Below are 8,470 nucleotides of genomic sequence, written 5' to 3' on the forward strand. Positions count from 1 at the left end.
TTGCAAGAGAACTGCTGGCAAATAGTCAGCTTGTCATTCACCAGGACTCCCAGGTCCTTCTCCACAGAGCTGCTCTCTAGTAGGTCAAGTACCAACCTGTGCTGGTACTTGAGGTTATTCCTCTCCAGGGGCAGGCCCCTGCACTTGCCCTTGTCGAATTTCATTAGGTTCCTTCCCCCAACCCTACCAGCCTATCAGGGTCCTGGTGAATGGCTGCGCAGCCTTCAGGTGTATCAGCCACTCCCCCCAGTTTTGAATCATCAGCAAACTTGCTGAGGGTGCATTCTATCCTTTGTCCAGGTCATTGATAAACAAGTTAAATAAGACTGGGCCCAGCATTGATTCCTGCGGAATGCCACTGACTACTGGCCTCCAGCTGGGTTCTACTCCACTGATCATGATCAGCCAGTGCTTGAACCACCTCACTGTCCACCCATCTAATCCACATTCCCCAAATTTACCGGTGAAGGATGTTACAGAAGATAGTGTCAAAAGCCTTGGTAAAGTAAAAGCAGACAACCTTCACTGCTCTCCCCTATCAATCCATCCTGCCATGTCATCATGGAAGGCTATCAGATAGGTCAGGCATGATTTCCCCTTTGTGAATCCATGCTGACTATCCTGATGACCCTCTTTTCTTCCATGTGCTTGGTGATGACCTCCAGGGTGATTGCTGGAGTTGCTCCCCGAAATTCCCGGCTGGTGGGGCAGCACGAAGCCAGCCGTCCTAGGGGGCAGCAGTCCGCTGCAGCGAGCGACAGCTCTAGGCGAGAGATGGGCTCGGCAGAACCGCGGCCTAAGGTAGTGACCCCCCCACGGCAGAGGTGGGAGGCTTCACACCTTGACCCTTGGAGAGGGAAAATTCAGGCCGCCCAGGGATGTCGACAGGTAAGAAGGAGGCAGCAGACAACCTCTGTAGAAGGCGTTGGGGTTTATTCCAACAACAGGGGAAGAACAAAGGAGACCTGGCAACTGGGGGGAACAGAGGAAGTCTGCCAATGAGCGCTGGATGCAGCCAGCTTAAATAACAAGGAGGTGGAGCAGAAGGGTACAGATTGGGCAGAGGGAATGATGGGCAGAGCATGGGACCAAAGGAGTCTCCCAGTGGGAGGGAGGAAGGTGTGGCTGAGACTCTGGAACCAATCACTACCCAGCCAGAGAAGAACCCTCTGGAAACTGGGCAGGACTGGAGGGTGACAGACAGGCCTTGGGGGGAGGAGGGAAACATAACTGACAATGCCATTAGAACTGGGATTGGACAAAACTGGGGAGAGAGGGAGATTGGCAGTGGTGCCTTGGGCGCCCAGGGAGGGACTGACTGACGACAGAACCATCAAAAACGAAATGAAGGGGGTGGAACATACCAATAGAGCTTACATAAAACTGAACCCGTACAACAAACTTAATATGAAAACGCGCGCACCGCAACAGGTGATCTGCTCCATCTTTTTTCCAGGGATGGAAGGAAGGTGAGGCTGACTGAGCAGAAGTTTCCCTGGTCTTCCTACTTGCCCTTTTTGAAGATAGGAGTAACATTGTCCTTCCTCCATTCATTGGCCACTTCTCCCCTTCTCCATCGTTTTTCAAAGATGATGAAGAATAGCTTAGCAATGCTGTTTGCCAGCTACCTCAGCATTGATGAGTGTATCCCATCAGGGCCCATGGGTTCATGGTATAAAGTCTGTTTACCTGACCTCAAACCCACCCCAGCCGCGGGGAAGTCTTCCTTTCTTCAGCCTCCTGTTACCTCCGAGGTCTGGGACTCCAAGTGTCAACCTCAGCAGTAAAGACTGAAGAAATAAAGGCATTCAATAATCCCACCTTCTCTGTGTCTTCCATCATCAGGACACCCATCTGATTCAGCAGTGGCCTCACATTTTCCCTAATCTTCCTTTTGCTACTGATGTACTTGTAGATGCCCTTCTTGTTGTCCTTGATATCCCTTGCCAGGCTCAATTCTTAGTGGGCCTTTGGCCTTCCTCATGACAGAAGATGACAGAAGTCCAAAAAAATGAAGCGCTCTTTTAATAGAGAAAGAGAAGACTAAAGGATTTGTTTTTCAGTCATGATCATCAGTCGTCTGTCTGGCTGTTTAGTCTATTTGTCAAGATCTGTCTCTGATTTGTTTAAGCTCTTCTTTTTCTCTTGTTAAAAGTTGCTCTTTGGAAGACATACAAATAACAGAACCATTCCTGTCTTTTAAGAAGTTAAAATGAGCAAAGGAAGAGCAAAAGATAATTTAAAACCTAATGCATTGAGGATTGTCATACTCCCAAACTCCACTTTTGGGCTAATAAAAAATTGAAAAAATTAATCATAGTTTTTCCTCTATTTTCCTTTATCTCAGAAATCTTAGTTTCAATTATACAAAGCATGACAGTACATTCCTAGACCCAAGAAAGATGAAGATTTTTTTTTTTCCAAACCAGGAGGAAAATTTTAAAATTATACATGAGCAGTCTTAATTCAAGGTTTTTTCTTCACTGAAGTTTCCCTAAAGAATTTTTCGCTTGCAGATCTAGTTTGCACAAGTGCGCAGTCTTGCTATTTCTATGACTTCTGTTGTCATCAATAAAATATTGAATATTTTGGGGAAAATGCAGACTATTACAATTCACCTCTCAAACAATAAGACTGAAAGAACCCTTGAAAGATTTTGAATATATGTAAATTAAAAAATTTTTTTTCTCTTTTGATGGGTGTTCCGAAGTTGGAAGGTAATTCAATTGAACAAATGCACTATAGTTATTGTTTGTGGGTTTGTTTTTTGTTTTTTTTTAATCCAGTACCCAGTATTTCACTATATTTGAAAACTGTACTCAACTTATGCAGATAACCAAATTTCCCATTCCTATATGAGCGCTTCTTTGAGATGCTGATTTTTCTCATGGAATAATGACTTTTATTTCCAAGTAAGCCTTAGCAGTGCAAAAATAAATAAAAACTAATTAAATTAATAACTATAATTTTAAAAACCTAAAGAGAAATTAGAATATTAGAAGCTTACAATATAAGTTTGAGTTTTAAAACAATCATGTATCTGTGGATTGATGAGTTTGGATTCCATCTGAATAAGTCTGTCCATCCTTATTTCTTTCAGTCTTGGAGAAAATTCACCTTCATTATTCATATACCTAAACAACTGTTAACAAGTACATCTAATTGCCATATGGAACCAGAGCTCTGCAAGAGATATTTATATGAAACAGAAACTCTAGAAAAGGATATTCTCTTCTTTATTAATCTGATGCCAACATTTTGCTAATTAAACCACCACATGTCTCATGTCACTTCCTACGTAGGTCACTGGAAGAGGAGATACATTTGGGCACCCTTAAGGATGAATCCCAGGGGAGCATCCCACAAAAGCATGGTATTTAAGCTTGCAAGTTTATTAAACAAATCACAGAATATATTCCAGTCTAAATCACAGACGTGGCATGACACAATTAGAAGATTTATTGATTCTTTGGGCTAGAGATCTCACAGCTTGCACTGGGGGCTCTACACCCACCAGAACCAGCAGACTTGCTTCATCACAAGTAATATTTCTAAACTAGAGCAAGGAAGTTTATAAAGTTGAAACTGCCTGACTTAAACTTTGCTTGTTTTCAACTTTGCTTCTATTTTAGCCCAACTATAAACTGAACACATTTTGTATTAGCCCCATGAATCACCACCCCAAATTATTGGCACCAAGCCTGTATAGCAGAATCACTATATATCACTTCACAATATGAAGCAAAGGAAAAAAAATTAATAAGCAATATTTTTTACAGTCTAGCTACCATCTGCCTTTATTAGAAGTTCTTACCTCTTTATGTAGTCCTTTAGTTGTTGAGTAGCACTGATCAGAATAGTAGTCAGAACCTCTACTCAAATAGAAGATGCTATAAACAATTGATTATGTCATCTACATCATATTTCCAATAAAAAATGGCTGATTATGGCTGAATTATATGTTTCCCAGAACTCAGTTCAGGTGTGAAATGGCTCTTTCCAATCATGCCTTGGAGTTCACTACTTTACAGCAAACACAGGGACATTTCCTCTGAAAGTCTACTTTTTATTCTCCTTTGTGGCACATAAAAGTGCCAATATTTCTATCAACAGAAACTCTGTTCAACATTCTGTGAAGTTCGCTGAAAGGTCACAAGAATGATTAAAGGACTGGAATACCTCAAATGTAAGGATGGCTGAGAGAACTGGAACCATTAAGCCTCATGAAGAGGAGGCTAATGGGTTATCTTACAAATGTATGTAAATATCTGAAGGGCCCATGCACACAGGAGAAATCTACAGTGTTCAGCGTCAGCACAAGAGGCTCCATAACCATAAGGAAATGTTTTTTACTGTGAGGGTGGCTGAGCTCTGCAACAAGTTTTACAGAGATGTTGTGGAGTCTCCTTCCTTGAAGATTTTAAAAAAGCCCATCTGCACATTTTCCTGGGTAACTGGCTCTATGTCACCTGGAGTGGGGCATTGGATGATCAGCTCCAGAGATGCCTGCCAATTTCAACCATTCTGTGATTCCATGCTAAATTCTGTCTGTAGTGGAACAAATTATATTCCTTAGGCTTTTTGGATCTAGAAATCCCTTTCAGTTCTTCACAAGCAAGCAAGTAACATTATCATCAACTTTTTAGCTGAAGCATTAATGTAAAATGCTCATACTAAATCTACATATTGCTGCAGGCTTACCCACCATGATCTCATCAATATCAGTGGTCCACGAATCACTCTTTAACTCTGAGATTTGTCCCTGTCATGGCTATAATTTAACTGAAAGGAGTCAATCTTACCCACCTTCTTTCTCTGATGCAAAGAATGAAAGTCATCATAGAATCATAGAATCATAGAATCATAGAATCGTAGAATTGTAGAATGGCTTGAGTTGGAAGGGACCTTAAAGATCATCCAGTTCCAACTCCACTGCCATGGGGACATCTTCCACTTGACCAGGTTGCTCAAAGACCCATTCAACATGGCCTTTTCATAATCATTTAGGTGTTCAAAATTGATAAGCTAGGTGAACAAGATCACTGAAATGATAAAAATTTATGGCTTTAAGCTGGTGCCTGTCGAATATCTTTGTGATGGCAACTGATATCATATATGGCTAGAGTATTTGGACTGAGGTCTTATTCTTTTTCCGTAGACTACTGCATTGTGAGAAAAGGTCACTGTCAAGGACATATCAGAAGTGCCAAGGACAACAAGAAAAGAGCTAAGTCAAAAAACATCCTTGCTTATACATTCTACTGGTGTTTAAAATAGAGGCACCCTAGAATCAGTGTTAGCTCTAGGCAATTTGAGATGCCTGACTGCCTCATTCATTCAGATCAGCTTTTGACCTCAGTATCCACAGGATACTAATAAAAGGCATAGCATCTTAATTTTAAGCATAAGACACTCTCTTGATTTCATAAGGGATGAAGGGATGCTGCTCTGGAGGGAACAAGTACTTGTGAGTGTGCTTAATTCTGTTACTTTCATTGGCTTTCAAAATTAAGAACAGGCTCGAGTGCTTTATTAAAATGAAAATAATGCAAATTCTGAGAGGGAGAAGAAAAATAGAAGGTTTATCAGTTTTATCATACATTAACTTAATACTTACTTCACTTAAACTGTTTTCTGAAATAATTAAGCCAGTGTTCTCCAGTGCTGTTTTGTTTTCTTTCTTCTTCTCTTTTAAAAATATCACACATGCGCAGTGGATGATATTTTGTCATCATATAAAAAAAAAATTGCATATGTGTTTAGAAGGAGACCATTAACAGATTATTGTTTTTTATATTACTGGGGTTATTTTCATTACATTTCTTTTATTGTCAGTACCCATCTTCTGAAAATGTGAAGTGGCCTTCTCAAAATTCATTCAAGCTTTTCCCTTTTAAAGAGTTCAATCTATGCAACAAATATCTTGCTTTCTCCTGGGAAGCTTTTCCTTTTAATATGTCAAATTATATGTGAAGGACTAATTTCCATCTGGAGACATCAGTGAGGATCTTCACAACCTTGGGAGGGAAATATTTTCCTCCTGAATAACTTACTTTTTTTTTTCTTTTCAAATCTGGGCTGTCTCTAGAGCTGTAGGGAAGTGTCTGATCCAGAGTGCAAAAGCATTTTATTTCAGCTTGGGTTCCACATTAAAGCAAATCTGCAAAAGTGGTGTCTAAATGTTGGAGAATTCCATCAGGGTGTTTCTGAGTTTTCACACCACAGATTTATGTGGGAAAATTACTGGCCTTTTCTCTTTTTTTTTGTGGTATGTGGAATATAAATTGTTAAACTACCTTTTTCACAAAATATTAGTTAAGGCATATGTCAGAAGTCATATCTTCTGACATATACTCATATACTTAAGACAACATGATATATCAGCCCAAGTCAGAGAACATGGTTCATCAGGAATAGAAGATAGATATTAGTGTAATTTTCTAATTTTAGTTCAATTCTATAATTCTAATTTGTAAAAATAATGAAATACTCTTCCTTCTATCCCATATGTCTACCCAAATAGACTGTGTTATAAAGATATCTTAACAACTAATTTCACTTTCTGAATTGACAGTTAAGGTACATTTCCTTCTAGAAGTCATCTATTAAATATTTTTAAATCAACACAACTTTTGCTCCATTTGTAGTACAGCCTACTCAGCATCACCATTTTCCTTCTCTCATATCTCTGTATATTGTTGGGAAAATAACCCCCAACTTGGCTCCCTGCTCAGCAACAAAACTAAGCCAAATGAATTCATGGCAAACTATCTTTCTACGTTTGCAACAAAATGAATTCACTATATTCAGGAACAAACATAACACTTGACATCACTCACAGTTTAATTACTGGTCATAATGTTAATTCTAGGGTACTTTGAAGGTACATCTAAATACAATCTGAAACATAGTATTCAGCAACTAAATTATACTTGTACAAATTTTAAGCTGACTGAGGGGGGACAAAACCAAAGAATTTCTATTAATTTGGTTGTTTTCACTCCTTGTAGAATGTTACAGTTTGAATTTTTTACTTTTGGTCCAAAAGGAAATTTCCTATTAATGTTCTACAACATATGCTTTTCAATTTTCAGCTGCTACCCTTGGTGTTTTGAATAAATATGTGATAGAAGAAGTTATAAGATGACTTCTCTTAGCTACTTTCATTTCTGGATTCACATTCTTATGCCAAAAAATTATAAAAATAAATACCTTTTTTATTATACATGTTGGTACCATGTAGTCAGAAATTTTGATGTAATTTTATGATGGCAGTATTTTATGACATTGTTTTATTTTTTCTTATTAAAGTATTTACCAAATATCTCAGATGAGAAAATAAACAGCCAAAGCCTTTTCTGTAACACAGTTTCCATCTTCTAGCTTCTAAAACTAGCTAATCAAACAATGACCTTAATTTTTAATAGAGGGGGCAATTGAAAATCATTGAACAGCCCTACCCCTTAATGATTTTTTTCTCAGACATAATTATAATAATTAGCATTATAAAGTGCTAATTATCTTTGGACACGAAGGACTTGCACACCAGAGACAGAGGTCCACATTAAGTAAAGAGGATTTTGCTTTTTTCTATTACCATTTTTTTCATTTTGTAAAGAGGTAGAGGACATTCAGCCCATCAGACTTCCTTTCTGAATGCTCACACTTTGTTATTTCAGGATGATTGACCCCAGTACAGAAACAGGTATGTTCTTAAAAGCCATGTGGATTGACCCTCCACATGCCCAGTCTGTAGATCTGAAATTATCTTCTCATTTTATTGGACTTCATATTGTCCAGTAGTATTGCAAAGACCTTGGATTATTGTAAAGGATTGCTTCAGTCCTACTCAGTCCTGAAGGGATTGGATTAATTTTGTTAGCAGACAGTATCATTTTCTAATAAATTCTTTCTTATTGACACAGCAGAAAGAAGGTTTCAGTCCCCTCAAGAAATACCAGAGTCATGTTTTTAAGTACTGTAATGTATAGTGCATATGTTTGAAAATCAGGAATGAGGACATCATAAGCACGACATAAAGAATAAAAGATTGGGAGTTATTTTTCTTGGCTTCCTGTACTGAACCTTACATCTTTCCCTGGCTAAATAATCCTTCGCTTATCCCTCACGCTGGATATCATTCCTTGAAGCATGAAACATTTATCTCACCAAAATTTTTACTCTTGTTTGCTCCTACAGGCTATAAATATTGTTTTATATGGATTTTCTCCCTCATGTTGACAGAACTTTTGCACCAAGCACTGCTATTTCATTCAGTTGTTATGTCCAGTCCTTCATCTCTGTTCTACAGACTTCTTTCCAGTGCCTTAAAAACAGATTTTCATCTCCCTTATTCTCCCTCAGAAAATGAGTGTCACAAGTATCACACTAAAAGGTGTGATCCACAGATGTCTATTTCCTACAGTCATCTTGGTGTTTTGCTCAATCACCAGAGATGTATATAAATGGT

Source organism: Geospiza fortis, unplaced genomic scaffold (genome assembly GCF_000277835.1).
Source record: "Geospiza fortis unplaced genomic scaffold, GeoFor_1.0 scaffold95, whole genome shotgun sequence".
In the NCBI taxonomy this organism is placed as follows: Eukaryota; Metazoa; Chordata; class Aves; order Passeriformes; family Thraupidae; genus Geospiza; species Geospiza fortis.